Below are 18591 nucleotides of genomic sequence, written 5' to 3'. Positions count from 1 at the left end.
GCAAAACTTGGAAATGCCTTGTGACCTCTTTACATTCTGAACGAGTTCATCTAGACATTTCATATTTGGTGTGCATGTGTATTTGGTGAATATCAAGGCCAAGTTTGATAATGGCTGATTTCGCACTCAAGGTGGCCGACTAGCGGCCTTTTTGTTGTAAAACTTAGAATTGCCTTGTGACCTCTCTACATTCTGAACGAGTTCACCTAGACATTTCATATTTGGTGTGCTCATGTATGGGGTGAATAATAAGGCAAACTTCGATAATGGCTGATTTCGCATTCAAGTTTGCCGACTGGCGGCCATTTTATGTAAAACTTGATAATGCCTTGTGACCTCTCTATATTCTGAACGAGTTCACTTAGACAGTTCATATTTGGTGGGCAGGTGTATGGGGTGAATATCAAGGTCAAGTTTAATAATGGCTGATTTCGCATTCAAGTTTGCCGACTGGCGGCCATTTTATGTAAAACTTGATAATGTCTTGTGACCTCTCTATATTCTGAACGAGTTCACTTAGACAGTTCATATTTGGTGTGCAGGTGTATGGGGTGAATATCAAGGTTAAGTTCAATAATGGCTGAGTTCGCATTGAAGATGGCCGACTGGCGGCCATTTTGTTGTAAAACTTGATAATGCCTTGTGACCTCTCTATATTCTGAACGAGTTCACTTAGACAGTTCATATTTGGTGTGCACGTGTATGGGATGAATATCAAGGTCAAGTTCGATAATAACTGATTTTGCATTCAAGATGGCCGACTTGCGGCCTTTTCGTTGTATATCTTGGAAATATCTTGTGACCTCTCTACATTCTGAACGAGTTCACCTAGACATTCTCGCTATAGAAATAGACTACCCAAAACAACAATAAAAGCCACTCCAATCATCAGCTTCCTTCTTTACTATTCTATTCTATTTCATTCCATAACACTACCAGCAACCTGATTTCACCAAAGTGCGGATATACTAGCGTTTGCCAGCAAACGCGGTGCCTCTAGTTCCTTTTGTTGTGCCGAAGGCATTTTTTCCCTTGAGAGAAATGTGTCTCATTTTCACCATGGTAAATCCGCAATTCACCGTGGTATTAAACTGACAGCACTTCAACGTGGTGAATTGGGACGGTGAAATATTTCACCATAATGAGCATGGTAAAATCTACATTCACCATAGCGAGCAAGGTAAACTCTGATTTCACCATTGTGAATGCTGAATCTGAGTTCTTTTTCGTAAGGGCATGGCCTCCCAACGAGCCGTAAACAGTTGCATCGCTCACACAAGTCGCGCCGCAGAGGGAGACATGATTACCCTGTTCGCATTATACAGAGTGGTCCAGAAAAACGTAACCGGTTACTTCCACTACCAGTGGGTCAAAACCATTGATACCAGTGGATGGGGAATCTTTCCTGAAGGATATTCAATTGATATCAAGATCGACCGATTCTGTTCAGTAGTTTTTGTTGTAGAGACGTTTTTTTGAAGCAAGGTTGGAGTCCCTTTGGCCAGGTTTAATGCAGAAAAACGAAAGGCACTTCTGTTGTAGGTTACAAACATCTCGGTGGTGTGCTGAGGCCTGGCCATGCTAACACGACCTTTACTCAGTTTCAAATGTCGCCATTATATAAATACTGCCCGCCACGGAGGGTAACATGACGAATGTCGCCCCGCCGGGATGCAATGTCTTTCGAGGCTTTGCGAGGGAGACACACGGTCACGTGACGTGTATCAGCCAATCATATTTACGGAATCTCACACTTGAGGTATGAGATTATCTCATGTCAGTTTTATTACCTAACATTTAATCCACCTTACTTAGTTCAATTTACTCCTCTCCTAGAGGGATTCCCCATCCGCTAAAAGGTCTTAACCCCCCCCCCCCCCCGCGGTTGTGAAAGTATCTGGTTGCGTTTTTTCTGGACCACCCTGTAACGTGTGCCGTTCTTTGGAACTCCTTATCAGTTGTACTAATGGTCGTGTGGTGGTGATGCTGAAGTTATGGAGGAGTTGTCCAAAACGATTTCTTTGTCAAAATTTTCCAAAAAACGCCATAAAACGATAGATTTCATGCAAATTACGTTGTGAGAATGTTGGGTATACTTATTTTCAAAGTATGGAATCGAGTTCACCTTCAACATTGTTTAAGTTAAGACCCTTTTCGCAGGTACTCAGTTTGTGGCCTCTAAATGGTGTTATCCGTCTTTACATACAACTCGCAAGGATTGGGATAGACTAGACTATATTGCTGACCTACATAAAGTACATGATATCTGTCTCATTCAAGAAACGTGACTCCTAAATGACAATCTTAGCCGCCTCCAGGAGAGCATTCCTGGCAATAACTCGCATGGTGTCTCTAGCATTGATGACTCGACCTTGTTAATAGGTCGACCGCATGGTGGTTGTTCAATCCTTTGGAGAAAGTCCTTATTATGAGAAGCCACACCTGTGACTGAAAGCACACGCATATGTGCCGTTAGATTTCAGTTCACTACTGTTTTTAGTATACTTGTGGTTAATGTTTACACGCCATGCGACTTTATCCCGGCAAACCTTCCGTAACATAGGGCAAATTAAGATGAGGTAGCGAGTACTGCACTTTTGTTCGGAGTCGATCAAATCATCCTGGGTGGTAGTGACCTTAACACCGACACTCGGATAAATTTCCAAAACACAGGATGCCTTAGAGCCTTCCTTGAGACAGAAAATCTAGTTAACAGCCTATCGCTCCCTGTTGCTGATGTGCCATTCACATTTGAAAGCAAATTGATGGTCAGAGGTCCGTTTTGGATCAATTTATTGTCAGTGAGAACGTTCTGTCTCATACTGATCGCTATGTGTCGCTGTATGATGGAAATGATGGAAATGATCTATCTGATCACTATCCAGTGTCGGTCACACACAGACACAGATCGGCAAGACGAGATTGATGGTGCGAGACCGGCAGAATTACGGCAACCTGAGGAAACCAAAAGTAATTGGTATAGAGCTAACTAAAATGACTTGTTACAATGCAAGAACAGTCTCCACAATCTGCTTACTGCAATTCAGGGGCGTGCACAAACCTGCGCTGCACACGAACCATGATCATTCCATCAATGAGCTATGACAATATCGTACTTGCTTGCATTCAGGCAGGTCAGCGCCATCTACCGAAATCTTCAGCCCACACCAAAGACTGTTGTATTCCTGGGTAGATGAGGATATGGCAGAGTACAAACGTAAAGCTATTTTCTGGCACAACCCATGGAAAACCAACCGAACTCCGCGGAAAGGGCTCGTTGCCGAAATCAGGCGTCGGACGCAGGCGCAATATCATTTAGCAGTCAAGCAAGCAAAAAATAATTCAGAAAAGCGCAAAGCTAACAAAATAGCCGATTCTCTTCTAAACAAAAACAAAGCCGATTTCTGGTCAGAGGTCCGAAAAATTAATGAATCATCTCAGAAACTTCCAAACATGGTCGACGGAATTACCAGTAAAGCTGCTATTGGTGACCTTTTTGCCAGAAATATACAACTTTGTATGACTCAGTTTCCTTTGATGGACAGTTAATGATTACTACTCTTCATGACATAGACTGCCTTGTTTCATCCAAATGCTCATGTGCTAATAGTTCAATGACATGTAATCAGCAACATTTTACAACAGTGGACGCGATTGCTTCCTGTGTAGGTTACTAAATTTTAACTAGAATGACGGTTTGCTCGGGCTATCAACCAGTCGTACAAAGCATGGCGCCACAGGCTCCATACTTTGCTATCCGTTCTGTTCACTGCTATGCTACGGCACGGACAAGTTCCACCCGACATTATTACAATTAGTACAAGTATTCCTATTCCTAAAAATGCCAAGTTATCTCTAAACGATTCCTCAAATTACATGACCATTGAACTCAACAGCATTATTTCCAAGCTTTTGGAAACCGTCATTCTTTCTAAAGCTAAGGAACGACTTCAGTCCTTCGATATGCAGTTTGATCATAAGAAGGGCGTTTCCACCACCAGTTGCACATTATGTTGTTAATAAATCAATCAAATATTATCTCAATGGTGGGTCTCGGGTGTATGCGATGCTGCTTGACGCTTCTCAAGCATTCGATTGATTGGAAGATACACGTCTCTTCTGTCTTCTGATAAAAAGGAAGGTTTGTCCAACATTAGCCAGGGTTACAGCCTTGCTAGACATCAAACAGAAAATGCGAATAAGGTGCCTCGACTATAAGTCGGATTTCTTCACAGTGGCAAACGGAGTGAAGCGAGGGGGTTTACTGTCTCCCGCTTTGTTTTCAACTAGAGCACCTCAAAGACTCTGGTCAGGAGTGCTTTGTTGGGACAATTGTTGCCGGTGCCTTTGGGTATGCTGATGATATCATAATATTGTGTCCAATCAAATTCTCACTTGGAACCCAGCTAAACGTCGCTTCCATTTATTCCGAAGAATATCTAGTCCTTTTTAATGCCACTAAGTGTCATCTCTTGTACTTCAGGCCTAATTGTATTAACTTTGCTGATGGTCCGCCTACAAGAGCTTTAAAAGGTGCACGCATGGTTGCGAAGGGGTCGGCCGTCCATTTAGGCCACCTTATTGACCCTGATGCAAGGAATTTCGAGGTAACCAGGACTGTGTCCAAATTGAATCGCTGAGTCAATGTCTTGCTGTCAAAATTTCATTTTTGCAAATTCGAAACTAAATTGCAAGATATTGTTTAACACTTACTGCTTGTCTTTGTATGGTTGTGTCATTTGGGACTTGAATGACAGGACGATTGAAATTTTTTTATACTGCCTGGCGGAAGGCAGTTCGTAGAGTGTTAGGTTTACATCCTATGACACATAGCCTAAGCCACTATCATGATGCGTCCCTCCATAGATGTAATATTAAAAAGACGTTTCCTAAATTTCTTAAATCGGTCTTTAAATCATAACAATGTATTAATTTTCTTTGCAAGCCGGCTCTCCCTGGGTGGAAGGATGTCGTCAACATCAAACAACATCAGTAACATTGCAGACTGTCTTCAAATTCCCCAACCCTCGGTACAGCACATAACAGCAAACAACATTAAGACTCCTCACGTGGACATTGAAACAGCTCGTCTGGCTTCGGTAATCCGTGATTTCATGTGGGAAGATAACCCAGGAGAAGCCAGGCTTACGACTGATATTTTAAACCTATTATGCGCGACTTCTTCAATTTTCAATATGGTATAGTTCAATATATGATTTATAACAATTAATTTCTGTAATCTTAGATATATCACTGGACCTTTAAGTTGCTTCGTATCATATACATGTAGATGTAAATGTTGACCAATAGTTCCTCTCGAGATGAGAAATTTATTTTGGATGTTTCTGCACATGCATGTACATGTAAATGTATATATAAGCACACGATTACTACACTGTCTATATACATCTATAAATTACACAGTTCAAATACAAATTGAATAATATAATAATTTATTTTCAAAGACAAAATGAAACACTGAAGATAGATTTTATTGTGGCAACCAGGGTAAGATAAACTAGGAATGAAATGGCCAGGGCCATTGTGCTCACCTCTTGTGAAGGGAAGATGGATGAAGCATTAGCATGGTTTTAAATGTAAGAAAGAAATGAAGTAATGTTTTACAATGAAATTACATGAGAGATAAAATAATGCGTAAGTTGAATTTAATTGAGGTGACTACAGGTATGACAAAGCAGAGTAGACAATTTTGTGATCTGACCAGTAATTGTCTATTATATCGACCAAGTCAATAGTGGCAGATGGAGTAGGATTGGTGAATACAAGGGCCAATTTGGACTGATAGCTGGTGGTGTTTTTGGACACGTTTTGTCTGAAGTTATATGCTTGAAACATAAAGGTTTCTAACTTTGCATTATAGTTTTCACCTTCACCTATTGATTTCATGTTAAAATCACCCATAACAATGTATTGTTCATTCGGTTCATAAGATGAAAGGCAGTCTTGTAGACCATACACAAGATTTTGGAACGTAGATGAAGGCGCTGCATATATTGCAATGATATGGATGACTGAGTGATGATTTGGGGGATGAATGCAAACTGAAAGGGCTTCAAAGGAATTTCCATGGTTATGATTTTTTACTTCTATTATTTCGTAATTTGTACTAATGTACATCATCAGTCCATGTGGAGGTCTTAGGTCTTTTGTAGTTGTTTGGTCATTACGCAGCAGTTGGTGGTTTGGTAATGAGTAGCTTATGTCTGGATCAGATGCTTTTAATCTGGATTCTGCAAATGCAATAATAGAGGCGGCTTTGATGTTTGGGTCAAGTTTCAGATCTTTGAAATTTCCATGGACTGATCTTGCATTGTGGAAAACAATTTTTAGTAGATTATTTGACCTCTGTGACCTTGAGAAGTAGGTCAAATCAAAAACCCACATTTATGAAATGTATGTTTGCTAGGAGTACCTACCATAAAAATGTTATGAAAATCAGACCACTATTAAACGAGCAATCAAACATTTTAACTTTGGACATTAAATTTGGCCCCCGGGTGGCAAAACTAAGAATTTTTCAAGATGCCCGCCTGGCACCCATATTGGCTTTCACATTTGATAAAAAATCAAGGATTTAGTAGAGAGTACATAGATATACATCCAGATCAAATTTGGTTGCAATCCGATCATTAGTTTCGGAGTAATAGTACTGTGTTTATTTTTCAAGATGGCTGCCTGGCGGCCATATTTGATGGCCGAACGGCCGAAATTTTAGGGGTGGAATAGAGAATCCCCAGATACATGTCCACACTGGTTTAAAACCTTCTAGCTAAAATAGATAGGAAACATGCTACTGTTCAGTGAATCAGCAAACTTTGACCTCTGTGACCTTGAAAAGGAGGTCAAATCAAAAACCCGGAGGATATATGATGCACCTTTGCTAGAAGTACCTACCATATTTTTTTCAAAATTTCCCGACTACTATCAAGGGAGATATTGCATATTTTCACTTTTAACGTTTGGCCCCCTGGTGGCCAAACCATGAAACGAATCGGACCGAAACTTGGTCTCCAAGGTGTCATTACATAAGGGTACATGTGTACCAAGTTTCAACTCAATAGCTCTAACAGTTACGAAACGTGCCCTGCTAACGGACGACGGACGACGACGGACGACGACGACGACGACGACGACGGACGCCACGGTATGGGATAAGCTCACCTCTGCTAAGAGGTGAGCTAAAAACGGACTAACCAAATACGGTGTGTGCTTTTGAGATAAGAAATATTTACCGTACGTGAGGTTATTAAAGGTCATATATCAAGGTTTGAAAATATGCTTGATACTCATGAAATATGTTGAGGGTTAAAAAAACAAGATCCCAGACATTAAAAAAATTCTAATAATAAAGTCATTATTTAGTTATTTCAATTTTCAATTTGAAACTATTTGAATTTCCCACCACACACAACTTTAGATTAGTTCCACATGTGGCCGCTAGGGATTTTTTGATGACGTAGGTCAGGTCAGTCAGAACAAAGCAAGATGGCTTCCGCATACAGTTCAGAGAGTGAGAGCAGTGAATTTGAGGATGTTTTGGTCGATACAGAAGGATATTTAAACGTTGAGCCGTACATGTTCGAGCCATTGATATCACTAGATCATAATGAGAGTGATCATTCGGACGAAAGTGATTAGAATTTGTGGTTAATCAATTTGCATGGCAGACCTGCCGATATAGCAAAGAAGACATTGATAGACGGTTGCAGATGCATAACATGTATGATTTTTGAACAGACTAATGTTGCACAATATTGTTTCGCCTCGTCAGTGTTGTATCGCCAGTTATGTCATGACGCTGAACTACTATTGAAAAGTGACGGTATTATGCACAATCATCTTGACGTGACGATATAATGCCGTGCAACGTTAGATAGGCCTAGATGTCAGATGACAATAATCTGTCATTGACAGTGGCTGTCACTGACACTGACCTGTGTCGCTGTCACCTCGCTGTCACCTTGCTATGGCTGGAACACAAGAAGACACTATGCGGTATCACAGGCCCCAACAGGGCCTACACATTATGTGTAACAACCGACCTCAGCAGCCTCGGGCATTAAATGCAATTGACATGGTTGTGTAGCCACTGTACAGTGGATGACATGTGCCATTTGGGTAGTATGAGTGTTGTGTGCATCAGCAGTGTATAAATCATGAAATAGTGTTCAACTCACTTCTTGATGTTTACGTTTTTTGGCTAACGAACGTTCCTTTGGAGGCTGTCGCATGTAAGTGGGGTTGGTCAAAACGAATACAGATGGAACAGCTGTTTTTAACAAGTGGCATTTAATATTCAGTTAGATGCAGATATCCGGCTTCATGTGATAATCCGTATCGATAAAGTGATCACTGCAAAGTTTGGCCGAAGGCCCAGGCTTCCAACACTCCAAACGTTTGCACTTCCGAATCCACAGCTTCCTCCTCTCTCGTTCAACTGGCTTTGGAAATTCATGAAAATGGGTCCCATCCGTCATTCGATTGTTCTTTGTGCTAGCCTTGACACAATTCGGAGCCACACAATACACCATAGTGAATGAAACACATTACTTCCAGGTGTGCATAATTAATTAAGGCCCTCCTGCTTTTATGATTGCATGACATGTACAGATGACCTGATCTACATCACAACTTTTGCTGAACCCGCCGCCTGGCTCTAACAAGCCAGTTGCTAGCCTGATCAGGTAATCAAGTTGTCAAACACATAATTGGCTATATCTTCAAAATGGATGGAGCTAATTGCATTTGGTTTTCTGTATTGTATAAAGTGTTAGGTACACTTTTGAAATCGTCTTACAGCAGAAAATGGCAAAAAACCTTGATATATGACCTTTAAGTTTGGGTTTCTTAATCAGACGGAGATGATGTTGATTAACAGGCATAGTGATGCAAAATGACGTGGGAAGTACCAAACTCAGAACTGCCGTCTCACACAAATGTCTGAGTAAAACATACTAGTGAATATTCAAATGTGAAAATTGTCATAATTGGAACACGAACAATATGACGTGCGGATATATGTGATTTTGCACAATTCAAATACTGTCTTTAGTCACAACCGCAAAACCAGATTTTCACAACACTATAAAGTAAACATTCACAGACGTTCTCACTGGTTACCAGCACTTCACTTCTCAACATAATCATTGAATCACGGCGGTGGTCTTATTTGTCTACTAGAGCGTCTGGGGACAAATGGCACAACATTTTCGGATTCGACTTGGTCAGATCGTGATGGTAGTTCTGCTTCTGGCACTATTTCCAAACCAGTGTTTTCAAGAGTTTCCTCGAACTGATGTGAAATTGGTCCTTCGGGTGTTTTCCTTAGATTCACACGATTCCTACGAAATGTTCCTGTCTCCGTTTCAACCACATATGAATTTATTCCTCGTTTTGAAACAACGGTTCTCTTTTTCCAGTCCTTTACGGACGGGTTTCATCCTGATAGTGTGTCCTTCTGTCAACGATGGTAAGTCATTGGCTGTCTTGTCGTAGTAATAAGCCTGATGCTTCTGACCCACCTTCATCTTGGACTGTAACTCGGGATTCACAGGTTGCAACAATTTTGCAGTCACAGGCAACAGGATTCTGGTAAGACGACTGAGAAGCCTCTGCACTGGGCTAGTGTCAAGTCCTTGAGTTGGAGTGTTACGATTTTCAAGAACAGCAAGATACTGGTCAGTACCAGAGTGTTTTGCTTTGCGCAAGGTTTTCTTAGCAGCTTTCACTGCCGCCTCAACTTCATTGCTCTGCTGTGTCTTGGGCTTATCTTCTGATGTTCCACTTTACAGCAAAGTTTTCAAACTCCTGAGAATCGACTGTCCACCATTATCACTTATTGTCCCTGGAAAACCAAATCGAGTGAAGTGAGGCTAGTTGAACTTCTAAGCCTATTAATCTCCAAAAGTTATTGTAGTAATCGACTGTAACCATGTTTTTATTACTGTTCAGTTTCTTTGGTCTGGCAAGACCCTTTTAACTCACGACAAGTGTCACAAAGCATTATGATCTCCTTCAGTTCTCCAGTCATGCCTGGCCAGTAAAGACACTCTCTGGCCGTTCTAAGACAATACTCCACTCAAAGATGCAAGGAGTGAACTAGCTTTTTAAACGCACTACTCAGCTTAGGAATAACCACACCTTCTCCTCTGAACAAGATTCCACTTTGTACTGTTATCTCATCGCGAATGTGTAAGAACGGCACAACCTTTGCAGTAGGTCTTCCCTACGCTCTGGCCATCAGTGTAGCACTATCTCCTTCAGGCCTTGGGGGGGCTGGATCCGCGGTCTCACAACGGATCTCTGAAAGTCTCTCAGAACGGATAGGCAGAAACTTGGTCATATTGATATGCTTGAACTTTTTACCAACATGACTTTTCTCTCAATTGGGCAAATATGACCTGGAGAGCATATCTTTGCCCTTCAAATAGACGATTTCATAGTCACACTTCTGGGTCCTCAGAATCATCCCTTGAAGACGCTTGGGGGCTCTAGTTAAGGGCTTCTTAACTATTGATTCCAAAGGCTTGTGGTCACTATGCACGATTGTATGACGGCCATATGTGCACTGATTGAACTTTCTCGATCCGGCGCATATCTGGTCTCGGTTCCAATCAATGCTCGGCAAGCATAAGCAACAGGTTTCTTATTTTGCATAAGGCACCTATTCCATAGAGGTATACGGTATACTACACTATACGCGAACAATGGCTTCACAAAGGGTGCATGACCATGAAACTATTGTTCGCGTATAGTATAGTATAGGGTATAGCTCTATGGAATAGGGTATAGGGTATAGCTCTATGGAATAGGTGCCTAAGGCACCTATTCCATAGAGCTATACCCTATACTATACTATACGCGAACAATAGTTTCATGGTCATGCACCCTTTGTGAAGCCATTGTTCGCGTATAGTGTAGTATAGGGTATAGCTCTATGGAGAAGGTGCCTAAGGGCACAACCTAAACCCTTAAACGGTTACCTTTTCATTCCGTCTACCCGGTACTAGCAAATTAATAAATGTCGCTAAAATGCGTACTCAATAAAACCCTCACTTAAATTAGCGCCCGTACTGCAAGTGCCATCTACAGGGTGGATCAATAAAAAGGTAATCCTGAACCAAACAGCTTTTATGTGATAAGTATAAACACCATGGATATTTCATTTCATATATGATAAAGTAGGAGCTTGACCATTTCCATTGATGTCTTAATATCACCCATACGCCCACGGATGACTGCACACCATTTTCTTAAAAATGACATGCAGAAATCGAATTTTTTTAAGTCACCTGTATTATTCATTTCATAAATGAATTAAATGTGAAATCCTACCAGATTATCAGTTTATTAAGCGCCAACACCTTCAACAGGACCCCCACCTCTTTGAAAACAGTGTTCCCAACGGGTCCTTATGAAGAATTCAGCAGGAGGTGGACATTATCGTTAGGACCCGGCCATGGTTAGAAGAGCAATTCAAGTCCTCTCTTTCTATTTTTGCCTCTCTTTTTTTTCTTCGTCGATTTACTCCTTGAAATCTGTCACTACATGTCTTATTATTTTGCATAGCTTAGTTGAATTTGTATCTAGTTTTGTCTCCCGTCAGATTTATTTGGTATAAATCACTAGACGGTTTTTGAGAAAAGGTGGGTTTTTTTCTTCGTCGATTTACTACTTGAAATCTGTCACTACAAGTCTTATTATTTTGCATAGCCTAGTTAAATTTGTATTTTTGAGAAAAGTTGTTATTGTGGTCATTTGTCCGTTTATTTCGTGGATATTTTGGGTGGTGTCCGTTTACTCAATAACTGCTTTTAAAATCAAATAAAAGGTTTTTAAGGTATTTGATATGAATTAATATTACTACAGTACAACCTCTCTATTGCGGACACCCATGGGACTGGGCCCAGGTGTCCGCAATAGAGAGGTGTCCGCAATAGAGAGGTTATGCCAAATCGTCCGATAGGTGGATTTGAAGTTCCCGCCTTGCAGGTCTTGGTTTTCTCTGTGTCGACATCTAGCGTAGAAACTTTAAACCTGTTGGCTGATCGGTATTTGCTTGTGATGTTGCGTTGAATGACGTGAGCTACTTTGGAACTCAGAGCGTGAATAATCTCTCTAGTAAAAGGTGCCCCTTTTATTGCAAAATCTCCTCGACATGTGATAATGTGTCAAAAAACACCATAATTTCTGTCCATCAGCCACCTTTGATAAATAATTATTTTTTTCTAATTTCTCTACTAACGCATATTCGCCGCAACACTGACAAAACCGCGTGGATTTATGAGTGTCCGTAGACACAAAAGGCCTATGTGATTAGTTGAAAAGATGAGTAAACAAATGCCACGGCTTAATTAGGATACAAAAACACAATGCCAATGCCGCGGCTTAATTAGGATACAAAAACACAATGCCATGGGGTAATTACGTTGATTAATTGCGCGAATATCACACCTGTCGGGCCTACTTGACTCTCCAAGCGCAAGCGGGAAGCCATTGTTTTTGCCTACTGTCCGTAATTGGGAGGGAATTGGACCAAAAATTGGCTATCGCCCTGTCCGCAATTCGGAATAGAGAGGTGTCCGCCGTACAGAGGTTTTTGTTATTGGAAATGACTTAGAAAAAATCGGGACTGGCCGGACGTGTCCGTTATGTAGAGGTGTCCGCCTGGCAGAGGTGTCCGCAGAGGGAGGTTCTACTGTATTTGTAAAGTGGGATTGTCGTTGGACGTTGACTGTTGAACAGTCATGCGGCTTATGTCAAATGACTTACTTAATGACTAACTTAAGTCAAATGACTTACTATTCTCCAGACAATCAAAAGAATCATCGAATGCAATATCTCTCGTCGCTACATTCTTTCCAATACCCTTTAATTTCTTTGGTTGAGCCTTCGAGCTTCGCTCCTGAGACATTGTCATGTTCTCTTGACGAAGTCATAGTCTTGATTCTGTAAGCATACATCTTACGTCTAAGTGCAATAAATTCAGTCATCTCTTCTCCTCCTAGCTCATCCTTAAAATGACCTGGCACCTTCTTCTTGTTAGTGTCGTAGAGAGGATGATCTTTTGGGTAATTACTGAAGTCAAAGTGACCCTTTAACTCTTTGAGGTCCTTAATTAAATTAACAGTATTCATTTTAAGTACAAAGGAATCTCTATCAAGATACAGTAGTTCCAGGTTCTTCTCACCAAAATATGGTTGAAGCACCTCATAGTAGAATTCATACATCAATAATTTGGCTAATTCCAAGACTGTAGCACCTACGTAAATTGATTTGTTAAATTTCATTGATGTTTTTTTCATGCTAATAGCAGCATTCTGTTCGTCAAATATGCATATTGATGAAAACCTGGGATAACCATTACACTCCTGGCTCTTTTACCATCTGTTACCAACTCAATCTCCATCCTGTTCCTTATGTTCTCACATGTCTTGCCATAGAAAGCAGTATTCATTAACTTGAAATAATCTTTCTCGAAATCAGTCTTAGAATCCATCCTTCTTTTAGTGTTGAAGTCAATGTAGGACGCCAACCACTTAGACTGCCTGAACCTTATCATTGAATGAACCTCCTCAAGTACCATTCCGTGCTCGAGGTAAAACTGTAGCATCCTGTAATGCACTATAGCCGCACGTACACCACCTGAAAATGGACCACCAATCTTGGTTCGCGAACCAATGCCGCACCATCGAAAATCCACCAAGCGCGTACACCAGCGCTGCAGCTAATTATAAAATCCGGCAACAGACGGCGCGCAAACAATAAGCAGAAAGCGCCATTTCGAAAGCGCCGCCTGTCGCCGAACCATCTAACTAGCTAATTGCCGATCCATTAGCGCGTACACCACGACAAAGCCGAGCTTTTAACAAGCCGGGCGAATTTGGACCATCAATTTGTATCGGCAATGGATTGCCAAACCAATTTGTCGCGGCAATGTGGTGGTGTACGTGCAATTGGTCCACCAATATTTCGTGGTGTAGATCTAAGCGCAGCTTATGTAATTGTTCTTATCCTTTTGTGTCAGTATCAGTTTCTCTACATTTCATCTTTTCTCATCACCCAGTAACTCCCTCTGGTAAGGGCTGAGTTCAACATCTTCAATGAAGAGAGATTCAGGACAGAATGGAAAATTCCTTGACCTGAATTTGATGTTTTGTGGATAACCCAAGTCTACCTCAAAGAAATAACCTACATCACTCTGCTTAGGTATCGACATAATCCATCTTAGATAGAGGTTATCATCTGTTGAATCAATATCTGTCATATTAAAACTACCATAAGGTTGAGGTTCCATCATAGCCCACCTGTAAAGGTTATTAGCATCAATGTAGAGTAAGAACATATTGTCATGTCACAGGACTCTATTATGTTGAGAGACAAGCCAGACCCTTGAAAGTACCTATCTTCAGTCTGTGTATCAATGTAGTTAAGCTGGTTGGTAACTGCATAGATTGCCTGATTCCTTGAAATTATGCTTTCCATTGGAGATTGAATTGGGTGGGTAACTGTATCACCTTGCCGATTCAAGCTCTGCTCTGCGACAAAAGGTCGATTGAACTGGGCGAACACTGATATGCTTATTTTGTGGTGATAACCACAGGCTTACCAAACTCCTTTACTACTTCAATTCCTTCCACTTTCTCTATACCATCAAGCTCATCAGTCTCAAAGGCAAGCTTCTTATCCACACCTTTAGGGATTAGTGGTGGAAGAGGAGGTTGTACTTGTACCCCTAACTTACTCATCTGTTTATCTAAATGTCTCTTAGTCTCCCTGTGGGCTGCCATATTGCTGTATGAAACATATTTATCACTCATTATTTAGATTAAAAAGATTTATTAAATCTAACTCTGCACTTTCTAGTTAATCTTTTTAGTTATGTTACATCATCACACTAAGTGTAAGTGATAGAATAAGGATGCTAGATTATTCGGTTTTGTATTGGAATTAATGGAAAAACACAAGTGTTTTCCCATATTGATTTTGGCCCTTTTTTCGAAGACAAATAGTAGATATTCGTATATTGCATTATCCAATTACTGCAAGCTCTAGCCGACGCGGCCAAGACAACATCACTCTGGTTTCTCATCGATTCAACGCATAAATCTTTCGCCTTTTACTGAAGATAAAGGTATAAACTGATAAGCTGCCCCCCTCCCCACCACCACCGCCATCACCGTCCAATAGAGAATTTAGTCGCACACTGAAGAATGATTTGCCTTGGCGAGTATTAAAAGTTTGTTCGTAGACCGACTATATAAGGTTTGTTCGTAGGCCTAAGATTATTTCCCGAAGAGACAACTTGCGGTCAACTGCGATGATATTCACTTAGTGACGTCATTGGTCCGTCTGTGATGACGTCACCAACAGGCCCAGTCTCGTTTTCTTTGGCGAGCAACGGTGGCGGCGATGCGGGAACAAAACGAAGTCAAGAGCAGAGGTGAGCCTTCTCAACTTTTAGGCCTGCATCATGCGAATGCAATTACTGGTACATACCCTCAGGCCCAACAGCCGGTGCCGCAGTATCAAACTTCTTCGCCCTCTTCAGTAATGGGCATTTGTTGGCGTTGGTGCATCTTTTTGTCCCGATAAAAACCCCAGGTTCCATGGAAAGTTCTCGTGAACTTGAATGGCTGTGATCACCAAATTTGAATTGCAAGAAGCCAAGACGATCAGTCCAACCACGCACCAAGCACAATTGTCTCAGACCTCGCATTTCAGAGATACATAATAAAACGGTCTCTTGAACAGCACGCCGAAACGGCCGTGTCGGGGATTAGTCTCAAGGAAGTGGTGGATGCAGGACGTTGTTATTCACAGCCCATGCACTTTTGTGTAATATTTTAATTGAAATACGGATACGGCTGGTTTAATAAAGTCACAGTGTGACTGTAGTCCTGCCGATCAGGGGCTATTTCAAGGGATACTTTCGCCCCTTCTTTTAACATCGAAGCAAACTAATTGCACAGAATTATCTCATTTTACTATTTTGATTGGTTCTGAAAAGAACCGTTTTAATTATTATAAAGACTCATTCTACTGTTTTGCTCCTAAGCTCCTCTTGCATTTCTTTTTCTAGTCGACTCTTCTCGGCGGCTCTTTCGCATGCATAGAGGTAAAACACTTGACGCACACCTTCTAGAGTTGAAAGTTGAAGACGAAAACTGTTGAACACGGCATTGGTCTTGCTGTTGTAGGCTCTCTTGTATCGGGCTTGGAGTCTGTCAATCTGTTTATCGAGGACGCCGACTTGTCGCACCGATGTTTTCAACTTTCTCTCAACCGCTCGCAATCTCTGGTCAATCGTGGTTTTCATGGTTGGTAATTTTCAAGTTGACCCGATGGTCGATGAATTAATGGTGATAAGTGAGTTGATTTGGATTTTATACTCTACTCACAATCACTCGGTGAGAAAAAGTGCCAATTAGGCCTATTAATTGCCATATTGGTGATTTTAACTCATTCCTCAGATACATTGAGCCCAGGCCTACACAATTATTTGATTACAATAAAGGCAATATTATTGCTTGGCGGGTGAGATGTATCAATCAATTTCGGCTGATTGCCATGTCAACTCGAGTTGACATGGCAATTACGTTGCCGGGTGACACGCGACCGCACAAGTATAAATTGGACGAGATAACCCGTCCCAGTTCACTATTCACCTGTGAACATCGGAACATATCAAACCGACACCAAAGAAAACATGGAAAACTCAACCAAGTCAGCGCAACTCCACCAACTTGAAGAAAGGTTTTATAAGGCATGCGACCAGATCGTGATGATAGACAGAAAGCTTCAAGACATAACACTCCGGTACAACCATGCTAACGAGGAGGGTCACCGCTCGATGCGCTACAACAGGCGACTCCAGCTTGTAACCCTTGAGGGTGTCAGGGCCGCCTATTACAAATTTGCCAAACTCACTGCAAACAAGATGACAGAGTTGAGATGCGAGCTGTTCGGCGACGAGATTCTACTTCAAGACGATGAGTACGACAGTGATTGCTAGTTACACCAAACGGTTCTTTTCAGAACCACAAAATATTTCCAAAGAGACCAACCTGTCACAATATAACATGTCAACAGAAATTAAATGTATGCAGTTTGTAATTATGTCGCTGGCCTACTGTTATAACTAGCCCAAAAAGTCGGCCTCTGATGACTACGACCATATCATGTTGAAAACACCGGTTCTCGTCCGATCACCGAAGCCCAGCAACGTCGAGCGTGGTTAGTACATGGATGGGTGACCACCTCGGTATACCACGTGTTGTAACTTTCATTTTTTTCGTTATTTTTTTCTCATAATTCTTCCAATATCACTGCACGGTTGGGACGGCTGGAACTGACCAAAGGTCAAAAGTCAAGGCTTGAAAACGTAAGCGTGGTCATTTTTTGTATTTCCTTCACTTTTTCTCGATGATCCGCATTGGAATGTCCTACATGGATGAGGCGATAACTGACGACGAGCTGAATGATATGTTCATCAGATCATTACAGATATTTTGCAATACATTTCTTTTGTCTACAGACTCAAGAACTACTCGGCATCCCATTTTCCAAAATCAAACACATAATGAAGAACTTGGCAAGCTCTAGCCAACTCGGGTTGGACAACATCAGTCCGGTTTGTCTTCGATTCCACGCATAAATTGTTCGCCTTTTACTAAAGATTTCTGTAGAGAGGAACACTCTAATGAGTCTATAGACATTTTTGCAGCCCTGCCATCGCAGGGTAGTTAATGCCAAAGTGACTCCAATCCAACCAACCTCATACCTCAAAGGTATAAACTGATAAGCTGCCCCCCTCCCCACCACCACCGTCATCACCGCCCAATAGAGAATTTAGTCGCACACTGAAGAATGATTTGCCTTGGCGAGTATTAAAAGTTTGTTCGTAGACCGACTATATAAGGTTTGTTCGTAGGCCTAAGATTATTTCCCGAAGAGACAACTTGCGGTCAACTGCGATGATATTCACTTAGTGACGTCATTGGTCCGTCTGTGATGACGTCACCAACAGGCCCAGCCTCGTTTTCTTTGGCGAGCAACGGTGGCGGCGATGCGGGAACAAAACGAAGTCAAGAGCAGAGGTGAGCCTTCTCCACTTTTAGGCCTGCATTATGCGAATGCAATTACTGGTACATACCCTCAGGCCCAACAGCCGGTGCCGCAGTATCAAACTTCTTCGCCCCCTTCAGTAAAGGGCATTTGTTGGCGTCGGTGCATCTTTTTGTCCCGATAAAAACCCCAGATTGCATGGAAAGTTCTCGTGAACTTGAATGGCTGTGATCACCAAATTTGAATTGCGAGAAGCCTAGACGATCAGTCCAACCACGCACCAAGCACAATTGTCTCAGACCTCGCATTTCAGAGATACATAATAAAACGGTCTCTTGAACAGCACGCCGAAACGGCCGTGTCGGGGATTAGTCTCAAGGAAGTGGTGGATGCAGGACGTTGTTATTCACAGCCCATGCACTTTTGTGTAATATTTTAATTGAAATACGGATACGGCTGGTTTAATAAAGCCACAGTGTGACTGTAGTCCTGCCGATCAGGGAC

The 18591-nt window shown here is 41.6% G+C and overlaps 1 non-coding gene and 1 pseudogene across 1 annotated transcript; both read left to right on the top strand.

The window, feature by feature from the left end:
- Positions 1-17186: 17186 nt before the first annotated feature.
- Positions 17187-17305, top strand: LOC135497534 (5S ribosomal RNA; annotated as a pseudogene).
- A 340-nt stretch (positions 17306-17645) lies between these two features.
- On the top strand, positions 17646-17763 carry LOC135497484 (U5 spliceosomal RNA). The gene has a single exon (XR_010448889.1). It is a non-coding gene; the product is annotated as a U5 spliceosomal RNA (small nuclear RNA).
- The last annotated feature ends 828 nt before the right edge of the window (positions 17764-18591 follow it).

This window comes from Lineus longissimus, chromosome 12 (genome assembly GCF_910592395.1).
Source record: "Lineus longissimus chromosome 12, tnLinLong1.2, whole genome shotgun sequence".
Taxonomy (NCBI): Eukaryota; Metazoa; Nemertea; class Pilidiophora; order Heteronemertea; family Lineidae; genus Lineus; species Lineus longissimus.
The sequence above is the reverse complement of the archived record's forward strand: the minus strand, read 5'-3'. Positions and strand labels throughout refer to the sequence as shown.